The 21,167-nt window shown below is 36.4% G+C and overlaps 1 protein-coding gene across 3 annotated transcripts in view; it reads left to right on the top strand.

Moving 5' to 3' along the window:
* Window positions 1-8,551: 8,551 nt before the first annotated feature.
* LOC129771350 (serine/threonine-protein kinase tricornered) overlaps window positions 8,552-21,167 on the top strand; it is a 30,014-nt gene continuing 17,398 nt past the window's right edge. Inside the window, exons 1-2 of one of the 3 annotated variants that reach the window (XM_055774899.1) lie at window positions 8,556-8,837; window positions 9,227-9,589. The gene's annotated coding sequence lies outside the window, so the exon portion shown is untranslated. Of the gene's footprint in view, window positions 8,893-9,226; window positions 9,590-21,167 lie in introns of all 3 variants that reach the window. The other 2 variants (XM_055774898.1, XM_055774900.1) reach the window with 2 other exon arrangements.

Raw genomic sequence — 21,167 nt, 5'->3', positions numbered from 1 at the left:
CAAAACATTGGAAAGCCTTTCAGCGGAAATGTCAGTCGAAGTAAGGGATGCCAGTTAAATATGACACAAACCACGATAAATACCAAGGCGCTTATATCAATGTATAACAGGTGAAGCAACATAATCATTTCAAACAGAAGGGGATTACGGTTTGCGGAGCGGGGGTTGTTTGTTTTGTTATTGCTAGGATACGCCATTATTGCATATTCACATGCGAGAGTAGTGGAAATTCTACAAAATCATCCCTTCTTTTTCACATAAATTCGCGAAAGTCGAACATAGTAGGCATCGTTCGAAAGAGCGTCGTAGCAGTTTGTAGAGAGCCGCCGGCAGCGTTCTGATGCTGTTTGTAAACAATACCGACAGCAATTCCAATATGGCTGAAAGTGCATTTCATATGATTGTTTCACCTGGTATATATGGAAACGCCTTGGATAAATACAATACGGTACCGCGACTTATGAGAAAGGCCTTTCAGCCATTTGGATTTTGTATGTAAACAATCAGCAATATTTAGCAATATTTTTTTTTGCTTTTGTGTGTGGAATTGTTTTGGTGGCAATAAAAGCATTGGAAAGCTGAAGGGTAAGTCTTTTACGGTTAAAACTAGGTTTGTAATATACTCTATCTTATTTTATGTTTTAGCTCAAGAGAACAAATCGATTCTCAGTGTCGGTTTGTGATGGAAATTTTTTTTTTTTTTTTTTTTTTTTTTTTTTTCTTTATTATAGTGACTTTCAACACATTTCAGCTGGTTCGTCACTTTTACTTCCATTTTTGGAAGAATGTCGGGAGTGAGAATTGAACTCGTGATCTCTGCGTGAGAGGTATGGATGTTACCACTACGCCAGATCGCCTCCTTGTGATGGAAATATTTTTCCCGCGTTTTGCAGTCAAATCCCTTTCCACAGTCCTCTGTTTATTTATATCGTTTCCCCTCGCGCACGTATTGACGACACGGTCACACCTTTATTATATATATATATATATATATATATATATATATATATATATATATATATATATATATATATATATATATATATATATATTGTGCGTCTATTCCCTAATTGGACATGACGGTTAGAAATAGTCGCATTTCAAACGGTCGTAAAAATAGTCGCGTTTGTCGATCACAGATAAATGTGTCAAGAATGACAAATCTTTGCTTATTACTTTGTGAACATTTTCGTGAAATTTTGATTTTTTGGAGTTTCAATCATCTCATCGTCAATTTATGAAATAATGCATGCATATGGAATAGACTTTTAGGAGAGCTTTTCAGACACGCCAAGTGAACATTGGAAAATTTGTAGATGAATAAAACTATTTACAATTGGATCTTCATCAACTCTTGATTCTTGGCGAAGTTGCGTTTGCAAACAGAAATATCATGCACAACCAAGGATACGGAATTATAGAACAGAAGTTAATGTTTAGAATTTTGCCGGACATTGAGAATAGAAAAGCAGAAAGTTTTGAAACAGGCCTTGTTACGAAAAATTGTTCTTCTCAATGATAATGATCATGATCATCTCCAGGTTTTTTAATCTTTAGTGTGAACGGTACTCATATTTATTGTAATGCGAATATCATTCAGTAACGCTCTTTGGGATTAATTTTTCTCTTGTCGACTTACTAATTTCGAACTACCATTTTAAAATCCAATTGAAGTTGTTTTTAGATTGATTAAGACATAGTTGAAAAGAAAATTGAATCAATCAATTACCTATTAATGAAATACAACAATGTAAGAAAATAGTGTGAAAGTAGTGATTATTATCGTTAGTATCTGTAACTTTGGATGCTTTCTAAATACTTTTTCTTCGGGCTGCTAGGAAGAATTCATTGCATTGCAATGAACGAGGGTTTCTCACTTGAGCTTTGAGTTCGTGTACCTGTGCATGAACATGCGAAACGCTCATAACGAGGTTTCAATTCTTTCACACAAAATCAATTGAACTCAGTCAACTTTTCCACACAAAATCTCGATAGATTCGAGATTCGAGGGCGACACAGCTTGAAACAAATGAAGTTATTCATCCGTCGGAACATCCTTCAGTAACTTTGAACGTACATCTTCCGGTTGCGCAAAGTTGTAATTCATCTACTTTCCCCATAAAGCGTGCTTCACAGTGTGGTGCGAGTCCATTGCTCTCAATTGTTCGATGCTCTACTCCCCATAGTGCATGTGATGTAATCGTAACGGAATGTTAAACGATGTGGACTTCAACTCCCCTTCTACGTTGAAAATTATAAAAGTTTATTATTATTATTATCCAATCGGAGAATTCCATATGAGACCTTTTTTCTGTGAACTACTTGACCAGTTCAATTTATGTGAGCTTTGTTTTGATAATTTTTTGACATTACTCCGACATTGCTCCGAGCATTACTGAGGCCAACAAAAAAAATATACTAAATCATTGAATCGCAAGCTGGAGGAAAACCTGATCTTACTAACGTTGGGTGACAGAAGTTTATATAAATTACCGCAGGCCAAATGTATAGCAGGTGAATAATTTAAAAAAAACTACTGAACGAGTTCTACAGGTCGCCGGTGTAGAAACACTGTCTGTATCGTATTATGGAAATGCTCCTGTAGGGTTCCACAATTACAAATATCCATCGACGCCACTCCAGGAAGCAGCTGTAGCTAGAGTATTATTTTCCGCTGGGTACTGAATCCTCAGATGGCAAACATAACAGGAAAGGACGTCTAATGGCAAATGATAATGGAATCTCCCAACAAACAATCTTTAGCTGTTATTAAACTAGTCAGTTGAATAATGGCCAAACAATAGTATTGAGTGCTTAATAAGACGATATGCTGAACTATACGTTGTATAAAAGCTTATTTAGACCAAATTTAAGCTTTTGTTCAACATTCGATGTTTACATGACGGACTACCAAAATGAGCATTTGCTGCCAGTGTTTTTAACCTAATGTTCGACTGTTTGGCATTACATTTTGAAGTGTTCTAACGGAGCAAATGGTTTGAGGGAGGATCATTGATGTAAAGGTGGTAAGTTTAATCTTGACCATTTTTAATTTTTTTTTTCAAAAGTTCATCATAAACTGAACAACTTTTATCTATCAGTTGTAAAAGACTGTAACAAGCGTATATCAAGGTGCTATGAAACATATTTTTTTCATAGAAATTTGAAAGAAAAAAAATCAGACAAAGATCTTCTTCGATAAAGCAGTCTGAGTAGAGCTAGATGGTCGAATAGATGTTTCCACTACACCTTGTAGTTGGATAAACGTTTTTTAATTGACTTCAAACTACATTTAACGAACAATATTGGCTATAGCTTAATAATTTCTCTTAATTTGCTTGAACAAGGCTTGAATAGAGGATTTGATGACAATTAATTCAGGCATTTTTAAGCATAGAGATGAATAAAACCATCATAAAAACGTCACACTGATGGGGAATTGTTAGTTAGGCTTATTATAAGAGTGTATCACAATTATCGTTGAATTGATCTTAGCGTATAAATAAAATCCGCTTTTGCCGCTCGAGAATTTCGTATATATTTATATCAATCGCTTCAAAGATTAACGTATTCTTTATACCAGCTTCGTTCTGACGTTTATTTAAGTATTAGGCATTGATAATGATTTGATTTTTGATAAACTCGAATGAAATAAATATTGTAACTTGTGTGATTCGTATTTTAGCTCATTAAATGAAAGAAAAACGTACAAATTATATAATTCTAACGTTCAGAATCTTAAAAACTTAACATTTTACGATAACTAAAATTGAATTATAATTTAGTTTAAAGAAGTTTAGAAGTCAAATAGTTCCTGCTAAAATGTCATCACTTATGATTTTGAATGCTGGCTTTAATTGATGGAAAAATATAGTTCGTTAATTTTTTATTAATTCGATCGATTATTTTTGCCTTTAATAACAATACTTTCTCTATGTATGTGCATTACTATAAGAAAAGTAACACTTTTTCTCTTGCTGATTATTGGATCTCTTTTAACCTTTCTGTTGGATTATTTTTGACAACCAATTTGATTCTATCCGAATGACCCTGGGTTAAAACGATAAACCACTAGACTAAAAATCATTCATCATTTCTTTTGTTTCGTCGGGATTCTAGTTTTTTCGCGTAAATTGTAAGGATAAGGGGCACCCAGCAAACATTCGCATAACAAGCGTATATATAACATCATATGCCCTAAAATTTGGTTGGCATATAATGCGCCTAACTGGCATATGCATGCAAAAGTGGATGCTTACCGAATTTGTTTGGATGAATATGCAACTTTGACCGGCTATAATAGCGACTTTTGCCATACTCATATACGATTTATTACAGACATAGGAAAAAAACAAATGGCGCAAAATATTTTCGTGAAATGTTTATTATAGCCTCACGAATCGCCATTTTTTTATATGAGTATTTATGTTTGTAGAAATAATAATGGTTTGATTGACTTGTGTTGGGAGTGGAATATGAATGTTTGAAATGGCACAGATTGATGTTTGGTGAAAACTGCTCCGATGTGGGTTCGAACTCCGGTCGTCTGGATCATCATCCACCAGCTATCTCGCGCGGCTATCTGAAATTTAATTCAACAGCGGTTAATACTTTCGAGTGCATCAGCATTTCATTGACATTTCAATATGATGTAATATGTTCTTTATTAGGATCTAATATTATTCACTGTTTCATGATTTTCTTCAGCATGCAACCAGATTCACTACAGTACTGAATCGATTTAAATTATACGCTTATACGACACACAAACTGCATCAGCGTAATATACGCATATGATTCAGCTTAAATATATTTTACGACAATGTGTATCATAAAATTGATGTTTATTATACCGAATTGCGACTTATTTTGATAATGGTATTTAAAATCGAGTTTTTACATTTAATGCGATTTCAAATATACACGATACATACTTTGATTGATATTATATGCGATTATGATTTATTCGGATTTCTTGTAAGACTTGGCACGTGCAAAATTATACGATTTAATGTTTGCTGGGCACTTACGTATTAACGCAACCGGAGCCATATTTTGATTATGAATTTATTTTTTCCTAATTGAATTTATTCTGAAGTCAAGGTTATTTTATGGGAGTGAAGTTGCTATCTAACGAGGATAAGCAACCGTGGTAGCCCCAAGCCGCCAACGAGACACAATTCGAGTCGGCCGCCGACCCGTCGATTCAATTTTCAAGATAACCAAAATAAGGATTTCTCCAGCAAAAACTGTATATTCCATAAGTAGCCAGTATCCCAATCCTTAAGTAGATTGTTCATGTCCGGCATGTCCGTCAGGAAAGCATCAGTCAGTTTTGGAATTCCTAGAACCACCAACAAACCCAATGCAATAAATCACCGACGATGGAGCTCGGATCCATTGGTCCAGTTTTTACCACTACTCAGAAACAAGAACTGGTGGAGCATCTGCTGCAGCTGGAGAATCGATTCTACGCCATCATAATGCGAGATGTCAAGGAACTGGCATTCGAGCTGGCTGAATGATACAACATATCGAATTGGAACTAGAAATACCTACTTCGGGTCATTCAGACTTCGCATGAATAGATTTTGAGAGATTTTAGGCTCACGTAGATAATCGTCCTTATAAATTTCGAAAATTTGGTAAATTTTTCACGAATATTTTCAATACTCTGCACGAGGAATATGGATGGCCTTTTCAGGAGCTTGTGTGTAGTTTATGAACAACCCTAAACATTTAGCACCTTAGACAACATTGTTTCTGTTATTTTTACTAGGTTAAACTGTCGGAAATAGCATCACTCCCCCGTCATGGTCCGTTTTACCTCGTGGGTGGTCCTTCTTACCCATCCAGCAAAATAAAAAGTAATTTTTTATCATTTCAAAAATTAATGAATAAACGCCAAAAAAGTTTCAACGTTAGGGTGGGTTTAGACTAGGGATATATTCATGTGAATAAATATGATGAGATTTATAGAAATCGCATCAACCGTTTACACTAGCGTGAACTTCTATAATGAATATATTCATATCTTCGGTGAATTTATTCACCTGAAGTAGAACTGCATCCAACTTTAGTGATTTCTCACCAGTGAGAAATTCACAAGCGTTTACATATGCTGAAATTATTCAAGTTATATATACCTCGAATAAGTGTATCATATTTATTCTCACCCGTTTACACCTATTTTCACATGAATAAATCCATCTATAGCTATAGATCTCCCTAATGTAAACCCGCCATTACTCGAGAATTAATCAAGCAAATGAAACCAAATTAGGCATATGAAGGTTGAGGGGGCAATAAATAATTCTATGGTGGTTAGACACTACATCCTCTCTCTAAGGGAGGGCTGCCATACAAATGAAACACAAATTTCTGCATTACTCGAGAATTAGTCAAGCAAATAAAGCCAAATTTGGCATGTGGAGGTTTTAGGGTGCAATAAATGTTTTTACGGTAGTGAGACACTCCACCCCCCCTCTCTAAGAGGGGGCTGCCATACAAATGAAACACAAATTTCTGCATTACTCGAGAATTAATCGAACAAATGAAATGAAATTTGGTTTTAGGGTGCAATAAATGAATCTATGGTGGTTAAATATTCCTTCCCCTCTCTTAAGTGGAAGGGGGGCTGGTTCTGCTATACAAATGAAACACAAATTTCTGCATTACTCGAGAATCAATCAAGCAAATAAAACCAAATTTGGCATGTAACGTAACGGAGAAACATGTTGTTTGCAAGTGGTCGAAAAATTTTGAACGAGAATTGTGTCTGAAAATAATCTGAAATTATTATGTCGAGTTTTGGTAGAATGTAATTTTGAAGGGTAGATTAGAAGATCAATCAATGAATAATTCTGCGATTGAACCCATGAACAGCGCTTAGTAAGAAAACGTGGATGTGACAACGAAAAATAATTTTTTGTCGGGACGAAGTTTGCCGGGTCAGCTAGTTATGATAGTTCATGATTTTCATGAGTTACGTGTCCCGTTTTTATTCCTGAACTATTTGTTCAACCTGGTCAGTACCAAATAAAGAATCGTTCTTATCGAATTCTTATCATACTTGCATTCAATACATAATTATTTTTATTTACTGTCTACTTTCAGTGTCAGAAAAAAAGCCTTTTCCTTGCATGTAAAGTTCCAGAATTGAACGAATGCACGAACGGGCGCTGTCTGCAGTTGAAGGACAAACGTCAGTTTAATTTTTTTTGCGAACGATATCGAGTTTCTACTGTCATCTAGTGATCCCCGACTTTTGAAATTAATCATTTATCAGCTAATCGAATACTTTTCAGCAGTTTGTTATTCGATACGATTAATCGCCCCAAATAATCGATTAATCATCACATTGAGAGAAATGTTTAGATAGACTTTTATTTCTCATTTGCTAGAAAGCCATCGGGAATCAAAAATGTATTCATTTCGCCTGAAAATCAATTTTATCTTTTCTTCTTCTTCTTCTTCAATGGCACTAACGTTCCTAGAGGAACTTCGCCGTCTCAACGTAGTATTACTTGCGTCATTTTTTATTAGTACTTAGTTGAGATTTCTATGCCAAACAACACGCCTTGAATGCATTCTGAGTGGCAACCTCTAGAATACGCGTGATCACAGTGCAAGTCGGAGGAAATTTCTTTGACGAAAAATTCCCCCGACCAGAACGGGAATCGAACCCGAACACCCGGCATGTTAGTTATGACGCTAACCACTCGGCCACGGGAGCACACAATTTTATCTTTTACGCTTCCCTAAACTCGTAAACGAAGCTCAATTCGGGTTGATAGCATTGAAATTCGTTTACGAGTTTAGGGGACCGTGAAAAATAGTGATTGAATTTCAGGATAAAACCGTTCGTTTTTTCCAGGTGTATGACACGATTATCGCTATCTCACTCTACCTACCGTCACCGCCTATCTCACTATCCCTCTGCTGTAAAAGTTCATCATCGACATCACGATATGTCAGATGGTGGTAAATTGGTAATTCGCGATAACGTCGACGTCTGGTGGCGACTTCAAGTTAGAGTCATAATTTGGGTTCCAAAATCGTTAGTGTAATCTCTACCAGATTGGAAGACACGAAGCCAGTAATTTGAATGACAATTTTCACATTATGTTATTTAATTATTAGAAACACGTATTTCTGACTTTCATTCAACCATATGGTCATACAATTCCAACATTGTTGCTGATTTTTTTCTTTATAATATAAAGTTGTCTTCATAAACAATTTTCGTATGAGACTTCTTCCCCACCTGCAAACAAAAATGTTTTTAATTTGAACAGAATACTAATTTGATATGGGAAAGCTAATTTTCATTCATAATTTTAATTTTGAAAACGTTCACTCCGACTGAAAATCAGCTGTTCTTTGACGCTCCCCTAAACTAGTAAACGAAGCTCACTGCCGTCAATGCGGATCGCTGTTTTAAAGAAAACAAATACTTCTGACGTGTGAGATGTTGGCATCAAAAACATGGCGGGTGCCATACGGCTGGGTTTTTCTCTCTGGGTTTGGATCGATTCATCGACGTAAATTATTCGTTCGCTTCGATTATTGGTTGCGTAGTATTCGTTCGATTAATAATCGATTTCTGTAGGAAGTATTCGATAAATCGATTATGCGAACGATTATCGGGTATCACTACTGTCATCCAGCCAGCGGAGAAGAAAGGAAAATCAAAACTCTGCGTCAAATGTTTGAGTGTGCGTTGTCTTCTCCGTCAATCACAAACCGTAGCCAACTACAAAACTATACATACGAGATTTCTGTTCCGTTCAAAAGGAAAACTTCTTTCTCTGGCCGTGGATCCCGTTAGGAAATTGGTACGTTTTTGCTACTCGGCTCTGCGGTCCCGGAGTGAAATCGGACGGTCGTAAAGTGAGTAATCGGGGAGTTCGGGTAGTGAAATCATTACTCCAATTGGACAATGTTTTAGTGGGACACTGTCGCACTAAAAATTTGATTATATAAAAATAACAAAAAAAAAGTGAACAGTTGGGAGTGAGGAAGGAAAATTTGTTGACAGTTTGTGGTGCTCCCGATTTGGATTATTTTGCTGCATTTGCGTTTCGCCTTTTCGGCGGTGGAAGCTGGTGAAAAGCGCGAGTGACGCCAAACATTGTGAAACGGCATCTCTCAGAGCTTCTAACGTGAAATCGAAAACATTGGAAACGGGAGTTTTGTTTGGTGAAACAGTCACATCTCTTTGCAGTTCGAGCGGAGCAGCAGTCGTCAGTCGGGCAGAGAATAGTGCTGCGGAGGAGCAAGATTTTGGAACAAGACAGGCAGTGAAGCACAGCGATGAAAATAGCACACGTCGATCGGTTGATAACTCAGAGGCAGAAGCATACGGTGTGCGCGTAAATCGATTGCAGCAAGACGCGGAATAAAAACAACATTCTGTGTATTTCTATCCGACGCGTATTTCGTCATCATCAGTGGAATCTTTTTTTCTTTTTGGTGGAGAGCAAATCGTTGCGAACAAACTGACGAAGCAGAGCGGAGTTCAACTATCGTCGTGTTATTATCAGTGGTGAAAACTATCAAAGCAAACATTGAAACAAACCACACAAAGGTAATGGCAAAATCTTTTGTTGCTCTTCTTTTTCGTCATTAGTCTTCCGGATAGGGAAAAATAATTTGCATTCGTTGCAGAAATGGGTTTGTTTTCATTCGAACTACGCTTGTGTGTGAAATTTATGCACTTAGAAATCAAAGGTCACATAATTCAGACCAACAATGTAAGGAGTATTGATCTCATCACGCGTATCGATTCGGGTTTTATGGTTCCGTTTTGAGAGAACACATAAAATATTCAATTTAGAATAGATTAATGCATTCTAGAATTTCACAAATCATGTGAACAAACTCATGGTTCTATTATGAGTACATACATTTTGAGCAAAATTTTACGTAATGTTTTCTTTTGACAATATTTGAGTTTATTTTTTGAATGTGGGTTAATTTTAAAGTTCATTTTATCAACGAAATTCGTAGCATTTTGTGAGAATAGAATTAGAAGAATGTTCCCCTAGCCCTAGTGCTACTTTATTTCAAACCATGTTGTATGTGTTACATATTTTTTTGACGTAGGATTACGCCTTTCAGTAATGGTGTCAAATCAGAAAACAGGACACGTTAATAACTATTTTGCTGCGATCATATTTTGATGATCTGCATACAAATTATTCTCTGTATCATAAATTGGTTCAAATTACAGAAAATTGAAGCATTCCTGTTTTCCTAACGTTTGTTCTGTGTGCATTTGTGTGCTTTATCCGTGCGACTAATGTATCAGCAAGGCATATTTTTCATATAGACCCATTCCAGCGTGACGTGACAACGGTTTGACTCACTAAAAACAGGTTTTTTCTCGTTTTCATGTATAAATCGTACGATTTGCAAATGGTAAACGATTTTAAAGTGATATTAAGAAAATTTCCTACAGGAATCTTCAGTTGGAGAATATTTTGCAGTTGAATTCGCTTGTTGCCAACCCAATACTTTTGTGACGTGACAACATCTGTCTTTTTGCGGGTTCCGACTTTTGAACATTAGTGGTGTATTTTCAGTTCCGTTTCAAAACTTACAAATAAACTTTGTTCTATGATTTGTCAATTGAAGATGAACGTAGATTCCCGTATACTCAGTTTTTCGAAAAACTGGTAAGGACATGTATTTTGACGGCATGCATTTTGTGACGTGACAACGCACTCTGTGCGAATAAACAGTCTCCACGAAGCGTTGTCACGTCACACAATCAATAAGTTGTATTTAATAAGAATTTTACCGTATTGTAGCAAGCTATGTGCTATTTTCATGTTTTTTTTACTCTGAATACCTCTTACATTCCCCTTCTAAAGGTCCATCCTATAGGGGAATGTGGTCCTAACGTGACCGGTGATCCTGAACCCTCTTTGTATCTCAGGAACGGTAGGTCCTATCGAATTTTCAGTAATATCAAATGAAAGTTATCATAACGCTGACAATTCGCTAGCATGGGGATTTTTTCCAGCTCTCTTCATTTAAGCGTTTTAGCGCCATTTTCATTGCTTCAAAAACAGAGAAGAAATATTTTTGACCTGTATGCAAAATGAGTTCAATGTTCTATAAGATTGTCAACATTGCGAAATAAGGCAATTGTGAATGCTTATGGTATGTTCATCAAAATAAGCTATATAAATTGGATCTACCTGTTACCTATAATACACGGTATGTCTTTATTTGGAAAAGTCAGGGTGGTCCTCAACCGAACTTCAATTTTTATATCGTGATTGTTTAACACGTTCACTCTGGCGTTGCCATCAATGGCTAGTACAATCCTGATTCATCGAGTGGCGCTTACTACAGGGGGAACGCATTTGATTTTGCTATCAGAAACTTTGTATGTATCCGCGCACATACCTGTGCAAGGGCGTTTATTTTTGCGTGTTGAAGATTACTTTGATCGTTGATCGTTGATCGTTGATGTTTGCTTGTGCATTTGTATGTGCACTTTCTTTGCATAACTCCACATATGTCGCTCTAAGGCTAAGTTCTTTCCACTCAAACATTATCCTCTCACTTAAATTCTATCTCTCTCTATCAAACATTATTCTTTTTTTGTATTCCTATCGCGCACCCATGGATATATGCCAACATTACCATTTACGATCGTATTGTGGGATTTCATGCCATTCCCGGTCTTTTATATCTGTTTTTAACGAACCGGAAATCACCATCATCGATTCCAAAATGGCATCGGAATACGATATTCGACTTCCGCTGGTAAGCCCATATCGTATGGGGTTTCCATATTTTTTAGCATTCAATACTACCATCAGCAAACCGGAAGTTGAAATAAGATTATATATTATATTATGGAATCTACGTTCATATATTGTTGATAAAACATAGGAGAAAGATCATTCATATGTTTTGAAACGGAACTGTAATTAATTAAATTAATCATTAATGTCCAACAGTCCGAAACAGCCAAAAGTCAGGTGTTGCCACGTCACAAAAGAATTTGAATGACAACAAGTCAATCTAACTATAGAACATTCTACAACTGATGATTCTTGTTGAAAATTTTCTCAATTTTACTATAACATCGTTCACTTTTGTGTGCTTTATTCATGAAAAAGCAAAAAAAAGTGTTTGTAGTAAGTCAAAATGTTGTTACGTCACACTGAAATGGATCGTATACTTTACGTGACGTGACAACAACTTCTGGAGACAGTTGATACTCCTCTATTTGTGGACCGATCTCAACCAAATTTTGTGGGTTGTTGACCTTCATTGTTTGCTCAGAGAAACCCAAGTATAAAAATGTTTGAACCTATGTTCAGCTTGAGCTTGGGTAGACTGTACAATTCGTAGTTGCTCTTCGTGATTGACCTGAACCAACCAAATTGCACAAAGAACACACAGAATGACGCTTGGGACTAGCAAATCATTCTCGTTGTGCAATTTTCGGTGATTCGAGCTTTAAATTGTCAATAACGACGCCGGCCACGCCCTTACAGTCACCAGGGGAAGGGAAGGAATGTTAGTATGATATTCGCCGCCCGAAGGCCAGAAGGGTCGCCTCTATAGCGTGGTTCCCTAGCGTTTATCATGGAAGGGATAGTTGTTAGTGGGAATGGTTAAGAAAAATCAGGATTCACTGCGGTAAGTGATGTGATTCTAGAAACGTGAACTCTCAACGATTCGGTTAAATGAGATGAATTCGTTTCTATGAGTTACTGTAATTTAATTCAAATTATAATTATTCTATTTTTTTCTCAATTTTCACCAAATGATTAGTACATAATATTTTATAAGCCGTACACAATACTGCATCCCCAGAATTACACAAATATCTCAAACAAAACAATGAAAAACTCGCAACAAATGCAAGTCAATGGTTGAATTTCTGTTTAAATGATGGCGATGAATATTTTATTACGATTGATAGCCATTTACCAAGAAAACTTTTACATTTTTCGAATTTTGTGCTACTCGAGGACGGAAAATAATGGACATGCATAAAACATTTTCCTACGTGGCGATTGTTGTGTTTTTAAAACTTTGTTCTCAAAAGCAAATAAAGCAAATCGACGGTTAGATGACTGTGGGAATATGAGTGAGAATTATTCGTTAGTATGCATTGGGCTGGAGTTTTTCTTCTACACAACTATACAATTCCCATCAGAATATACCGTTTCCATACGATATTCAATCATGATCTAACACTTATGCTCAAGGAATTTTAACGAATTATAACCAGATAATAAAAACTTTTGGATAAAAGATATGACAAAAGATGAAATTGATTAGAATTGATTAGAAAACTTAGCTGTGAGATATATTTGCTTGACAATTTAACTACTTGTACAGCTATTATGTATCCGATTATCGTGATAATACCACTCGAATAAAATTCGATTTTGCTGCCACCAAGCCATTTACACACGATTCCGCTTTGATTATGAACAACTCACGCACACACTAACACTTATAGCTTGCATCACTCGGTGGAAGAAAAATAAACATGATGGAACATGAAAACGACCGAGTCAACCGGAAAGCGGTCCGGGTTCACATGAGGCGAAAACGCCTAATATAGATTTAACTCATAGACTTTGATCTTCCACTTTCAGTAGATTTCATTTCACCGCCAATTCACTATCTATTTTGCAAGCACACACAAACGCGAAGAAAAATTGCGTATTGCAAAGCAAGACGGACTGTACCAAAAATGTCTCTCCATGTTACGCAATCGTCATGCAAAAACAAAATAGTTCTCAGCAGTTGCATTAATCAATTGCTTTCTTTAGTTGTCTAAGAAGTTTCAAAAAACTCCAATGAATCCGTTCTTAATTTCGTATCACTTTCTCGTAAAACCGAAGCACTTGGTCTTAAATCAGAAAACCATGAAAACTGTGAGGAATAGCACAGAGCACAAACGCGCGCGTCTGTCTGCAATCGCAGCTCAATCCAAACTCTCAAAAATGTTTGAACCTATGTTCATTTGATAAACTAAAAAAATGCTCTATTTTTGTGACGTGACAACGCTTCAAAATACCTGTTTTTCAAATGCTTGTTTCTCATAAATTACAAAATGGAACGTAGGGCTGCCCACGGCTCTTCAAACAAGCATTTAATCACCCACTCAATGGTATATAGACATTGAACTTTGGTTAAGCATGTGCGGAGATATCTCAAGAAACATAAAAATAGTGAAAACCTAATATATTTTAAATATAATTATGTAGTTTTTTAAACTCGTCTCTCTCAAAGGTTGGTGCATAAAAATTTAATTTGTTACAAAAACATTATGATATAACTAGTGCTTATTCAAATAACGTTTTCAATTTTCTTCTAGAACTAGATTTGAAATCTGGTTCTCTGGTGCATAACCTCATGGAATGGGTCTATACCGCTGCGAACCCGGCGTCGCTGGCTCGGAATGAAAATGTTGCGTTCGTTCTATAGACAATCTGGAAAACTCAACTCAAAGCTCGAAATGATCGAAGTACGACTTCGTGTTGTTTTGATTGATGAATGGAAGATGGATATCGCAAACAGTAGTGTAGTATTGTTCGGTAGAGACACCCCATCGATTTTCATGCCTTCTGGCGGACAGTGGTTCTGTATTTTTGTATGTATTGTACTGGGTTGTAGGGTTCGAAAATGAGAGCGTTACGTTGGAGGCACAAGGTTTTATGCATCCAATATTGGATACGGAAATATCCTACTGATGGGGAAGAATAATCTTCAGAAGCTATCCTGTTGATTGCGATTGATTGAAAAATCACAAAACCTAATGTATTTGGTCACAGTGTTACATGGATAGAAAACATTAAAATAAACTCTTTCATATAAATGTAATTTTAAATTCCCAGAGGAACTGGCAGATTATTTTCAGTAACGATTAGATATTTCCACATTTTCCTCGATACTGGAAGCCCACCAGTGGTTAATGCTAACTCGATAACCATCTGTTAATAGCACTTGATTGAAACATATTTGGTCACAGTGTTACATGGATAGAAAACATTCAAATAAACTCTTTCACATGAATGTATTTTTAAATTCCTAGAGGAACTGGCAGATTATTTTCCGGATCTTTCTCGATCCAAACGGAAAGAATTCCGTGCGTGTATGTGTGTGTGTGTAGCGGCTGCTTCGAGATCTTCCCGGGGAACCGTTTGTAGCATCACTCTCCTCCTGATGGATTCCCTTCTGGCCTAAGGTGCACAAACAGGCTCTTGATGACACCGTTCATCCGCGCTTTCATGATAAATGAAGAGTTTCACCACAACAGCGACAACATGCTCCAATCGCTGTTCAATTAGAACTGAGTGGATTTCCGAGCGGCGCTCGCTTATATACCGATTGGTGATTTCAATAGCCTATTTTGAAAGCAAATTTAAGACTATTGAAACAAGTTTTTGGATCAGAAAGTAACAAGTATAGAACGCGTAGACATTTTATCTTTCGAATGAAGTGTTTATCATACCATTTCGTTCAGTTGTTTAGGAGCTATTAACACTCAAAATCTCGGTCTCCGGCGTAACGCTTTCGTTTTCGAAACTTTGATTTTACACCCCGGTATAGAAATGAAAGACGTAGTCCTACGACAAAAACCTTTTTTTACCGTGTAAAAAGTAGATACACATCTAAAGTTCACAACGAATTGAAAAATCTTGTTTATCTTCATTGTCATACAAATTATGCATCAATGCTCTTCCAAGGAAAAATAATTCCAACCAGTATGGCACCCATATCCGAATTGAATACGACTGCAAAGGGTTAACATGCAACTGTGTATCTATAAAAAGATTATCATTGTTTTTACATTTTTATGAAATTTTGGTACATAGTCTTACGTTGCAACTGGAGTATGCATTTTGCATGTTTTATTTTGAAATGAAAAAAGATCCTCTGACGGTCCCCGACCAGGAGCTCCAGCCATACTGACTTTTGGAAGAAGATTGTGTGGGATTGTTTACTTGGAATGGGATGAACAATCTCGTCATGATCGATGTAAAGAAAACTGCTGAGTCCTACGTCAATGTATTGGAGGAGAACTAAAAGCCGTCACTCAGGAAAATGAATATTAAAGGCTATATTTTCCAACAGGACAATGATCCCAAGCACACCTCGAAGGTTGCGAAACGCTATTTTCAGTCCAAAAAGATTAAAATGCTTGAGTGGACATCCCTCTTCCCAGACCCCAACTCCATTGAACATCTATGCACAATACTGGATGGAAAAATCCAATTAATTGGAGTTTAAATAAATTTGAAAATGAATACAAACAATGGCTTGTTTAGATCCTTCCCATTGTAAGAAATACGTTCATTTTCAAAAACAAAATCATGAAAAAGTATTTTGCCTAATACTGTTTAATTTTTTCTTTCCAACATTGTACATAGTATATTTGGTAACTTATCGAGGAGCTCTTGATCAATCTGATAAATCTTCACAAACTGCTTTGTGATTAGTTCTCTGACACCAAATTGTTAGATTATTTACTTTCGTAGCAATTTCATTTTAAGCATCTTCTCAAATATTTATTTTACGTATCCACGTGGACATTTTTCCCAATATTTTCCCGGAAGACATAATCCTACGTCAAAAAAAATTAGCGTTGTCTACGGAAGCTTGTTCTTCGCGCGCGTTTGGTAGGCCTGGCAGAACACTGCTACCTGATGAAATTTTTAGGTTGGGTCTGAAGTGGAAACTGGAATGGGCATAGCTCAATCAGAATTGTCGTAAACTATCTTTTTATCGGATGGTTATATCGAGTATTTCTGAATTGTGGCAGATCTCTATCATGTCCTAAGTAGACACTTTTAGATATTGGGTTCAATTCCCAATCTGTCAAGGATCTTCCCGAGTTGGAAGTTTTGTTGACATGCCTTGAAGAAACTTTGGGCCTGAAGTTGAGATTATTATTATGTTTATGTCGATACGGATAGGACCATTGTTTTTCTTTTACAGTTTTTGCCTATTTATAATGTCCGATTGATAGAAATTCATGCCTTCAACCGAGTCAGTTCGCTTTGATTTTGGTTTTATAATACTGTTCTCTCAATTTGGTTAATCATTAATATTATCTATTAGATAAATCGGCCAGTTCAAACCTTCGTAGGGGTATGCGGTGGGTCATCATCATCAACTAAGCGCACGTTCATGGGTCCAATCGCAGAACTGTTCATTGATAGATCTTCTAATCGACTTTTAAAATAACCTTTTTATTATAAATTCCTAGTACTTCTACCAAAACTCGTCATTATAATATCAGATTATTTTCAGATACAATTCTCGTTCAAGATTTTCTAACCACTTACAAATAACATGTTTCTCCGTTACATGGAATAAATATTTGATACAGAAAATATGATAGAATAAAGACAGGCCTAAATTGGACTATACCTTCCTCGAGTTTCGCTCTCATCAACACATTCGGCGATTCATTTTTATTTATATAAATAGATGAAGATATAGTAGTGCGTTTTATCACATTACAATCCATTTCCACTTTCGAATAAGGATCAATATCGTTATCGAACATATGAAATGGACTAACAACGCTTGTCACTATGTAATTGTAGAACATCATCTTCTTCCAGTGGAACTTTTGCCTTCTCAATGTAGCATTACTTGCGTCATTTTTATTAGTAATACTTGGTTGAGATTTCTATGCCAAATAACACGCCTTAAATGTACTCTGGAGTGGCAAGCTCTAGAATACGCGTGACCACAGTGCAAGCCGGAAGAATTTTCTTTGACGAAAAATCCCCCGACCAGAACGGGAATCGAACCCGAACCCCCGGCATGATAGTGTGGGAGGCTAACCACTCGGCCACGGGAGCACTAATTTTGAAACATACGGGAATTGAATTTTCTGAATTTTTCCATTTTCCTTCAGAGTTTTCCGAAAAATTTCAATTGTCATGTTTGGTTGAAATACGTGTAAAATTTTTATGGAACCCCCTCTCCATTCCAGAGGAGGAAGGGGCGCAATACCATGATAGAAACATTTCTCGTACCCAAAAATCCTACCATCCCAAATTGGCTCCATTTGCTTGAATAGTTTTCGAGTTATGCAGAAGTTTGTGTTTCATTCGTATGGCAGCCCCCCTTAGAGAGGTGGGAGGAGTGTTGAACCACCTTAAAAACGTTTCTAAAACCTCCACATGCCAATTTTGGTACCGTTTGCTTGATTAGTTCTTGAGTTATGCAGAAATTTATTTTTACGGTGGTGTGGTTCAGAACAACCACAGTAGAGGCGCGCTGGCGTAAACGCCAACATAAATATTGTGACAGGTGGCATAGATGAAAAGTATTCACCGATGAAGCGATTGAGGTTAGGAAACAGCTACCGCAACTATTCCGGAAAATGTATTACCGATGGAAGACGAAATATTCTCGAAAAATCAATCATGGATGAGGAGTGTAGATGGGCTCGGTCTGATGTGTATCAAAATCTCAATAAAATGCCGCAAAAGCTTAAAAAGCGAGTTGGCGAGGTACCATTCAGTGTCGCATTGGAGGCGATTTTGATCTGTAATTGGACGTTGGCGATGAGAGTGGTACAGTGTCGATGTGGCGAATTTCAAGGTGGGGTCAAAATTTGGGCCCCGAACTCGATGTTTACAAAAAATTTCAATTAGAGGTAAAAATGTCCAATTAAACGTGTCGTATTACAGGTCTGTCCAATTAGCTAACTGTAGCATTGAATGTAACTTACTGTAGTTTTAAAAAGAAACTATGGGTGGGTTATATCTCTGATGTATTTGCAAGGTTGGCTTAGTAATCATTTGTTTGTATTGGAACCTCTCCTTAAAAACATTCAATCACTAATTTGATTGAACTAGAGGTTGAATAAAACAATTTCCGATTTTAATTGAATTCATATTTACTTTGTAAGTAAAGAGTTTGAACAAGTCCTATGTTAGGTCATTTCATGTATTGTGATAGATTACGTTTTCGTTTCAAATAAATTTAATGAGTCTGACCGTCCATTATAATTTAACGTATGGCGTGATATCTTGGTCATTCCATTCATTTATTTCCAAAATATGTGAACGGAAGAATTGTCAAATGATTTAGAGGCGAATGAACTGAGAAGTTTGAAGTCTCTTAATCCATTACTGCCCAGGTGTACAAGAACTTGATCCAAATGGCATGAAACTTTCTAGTCCATCTATGTTTGGAGTTTGGAAGTTGAGATATCTGACGTATGAAATTTCATACGCTGAGCCGATACAGTATCAAAAATGGAAATCATTTGAATATCGAACAAAACGGTTTTATTTCATAAAATTCAACTTCAACAACCATTTTCATGTATATACATCAGCAAGCCGTGGAATAAAGGTGACGTATAATTTTCATCAAAACGAATATTGCAGATTTTCTTCGTGATTTTTTTTTCTTGTAGGTCATTTCAGTGTTTTGAAGACTATTTCTCGAAGAAGTTGTGAAGTTATTGGAGCCATTTGTTTAGCGAGTGGAATTCCCCGAAGAAGATATACGAATTTTGAATTTTCAAGTGTTTTTCAGTGTGTGTGAAGCTTCCCGCTGTATTGAACCTTGGTGCAGGATTTCTGAAGATTCCCTGCCTCTGGAAAATATAAAACAGCTAAGTTTTTGTTTTGTGTTACTTAATTAATTAATTAATTTTATTTTATTTTATTTTTTATATATACAAAAATAATAGTTTTATTTTCTGTGAGTGTTAGGCATTTTATGCTCTCTCTGCTCTCATTTTTATTACACAATTCTATCTAAATGGAGGGGAACGAACCCTCCGATGTTGATATGAGCATCGTAGCTTCTCCTAGTAATTGTTTTTCTGAAGTTCGTCCTTCGAAGAAAAATAAAAAACAATCACAGTTAAATTCGACACAGCCAACAATTGATTCTGTTTCACTCAGTTCGGTTGAAAATCTAATTAATTCTCCTCAACATCCAATCATTGAGAATATTCCTCCCAAGAATCTTTCTCGAATACGACAATACCAGAACGTTTCGGGTTCATCGAAAAATCGTTGGGTGGTATTCTTCCGTCCCAAAGGGAAACCGTTAAGAGTGACCCAAATTTGTAAAGACTTGAAATCTAATTACTCAAGTGTCTTGGAGATTACAAAAGTTAATAAAGACAAACTTCGTATTGTGCTCTCGGATTGTAAAGACGCTAACGCAGTTGTAAATAATTCTTTGTTCACTGCTGAATATCGAGTGTATATTCCGGCACACATTGTTGAAATCGATGGTGTGGTTTCGGAAAAATCTCTCCAACTAGCAGATTTCGAAAAAGCAGAGGGTATTTTTCATGATGTAAAACTTCCTCATGTGAAAATTTTAGAAGTTCGATCGCTGAATTCATTTATAATTGATGGCAACGAGAAGAAATATTTCCCATCTGGTTCTTTTAGAATCACCTTCGAGGGCACAGCTCTTCCAAATTATGTGCTCATTGATAAGCTTCGTCTTCCAGTTCGATTATTTACTCCCAAAATAATGTCATGCACTAATTGCAAACAGTTAGGTCACACTAAAACCTTCTGTTGCAATAAAATTAAATGTTCTAAGTGTGGAGTCGATCATGATGAAAGTATTTGCAACAAGGATGCTGATAAATGCATTCTTTGTTGAGGTGTTCCTCACACAGTTAAAGACTGTCCAAAATACAAATCCCGTTCAATTAAACTTAAACAGTCACTTAAAGATCGTTCTAAGCGATCCTTTGCTGATATACTCAAGGCAGCTCAGGTATATGAGATTTCAGAAAATCGTTTCTCTGCTTTATCAGAGGATGATGAATCGGATACTACTTTCGATCCAATAATCGCGGGAAGAACCAGGAAGAGAAAAAATACTTCCTCCTCCAAGCCTGCTAAAAAAAGAGGATTATCCTCTAATCAACCAGAAGCTTCTTCTCATTTTTCTGCTCCTTCCAACAGTAACCCCCCTGGTTGGGGATCCTCTAACTATGACGTTCATTTCCCTGAATTGTCAATTCATCCCAGATTTGCTTCTCGATCGGTTCCTGAACCCCAATCATTTTCAGGAGGTATTTGCTTTTCTTCAATTGTTAGATGGATCTTTGATATTTTCGGAATTTCAGATTCATTGAAATGTCTCATTTCTGCTTGGCTTCCTACTATCAGTCA

Source organism: Toxorhynchites rutilus, chromosome 2, assembly GCF_029784135.1.
Source record: "Toxorhynchites rutilus septentrionalis strain SRP chromosome 2, ASM2978413v1, whole genome shotgun sequence".
Taxonomy (NCBI): Eukaryota; Metazoa; Arthropoda; class Insecta; order Diptera; family Culicidae; genus Toxorhynchites; species Toxorhynchites rutilus.
The sequence above is the reverse complement of the archived record's forward strand: the minus strand, read 5'-3'. Positions and strand labels throughout refer to the sequence as shown.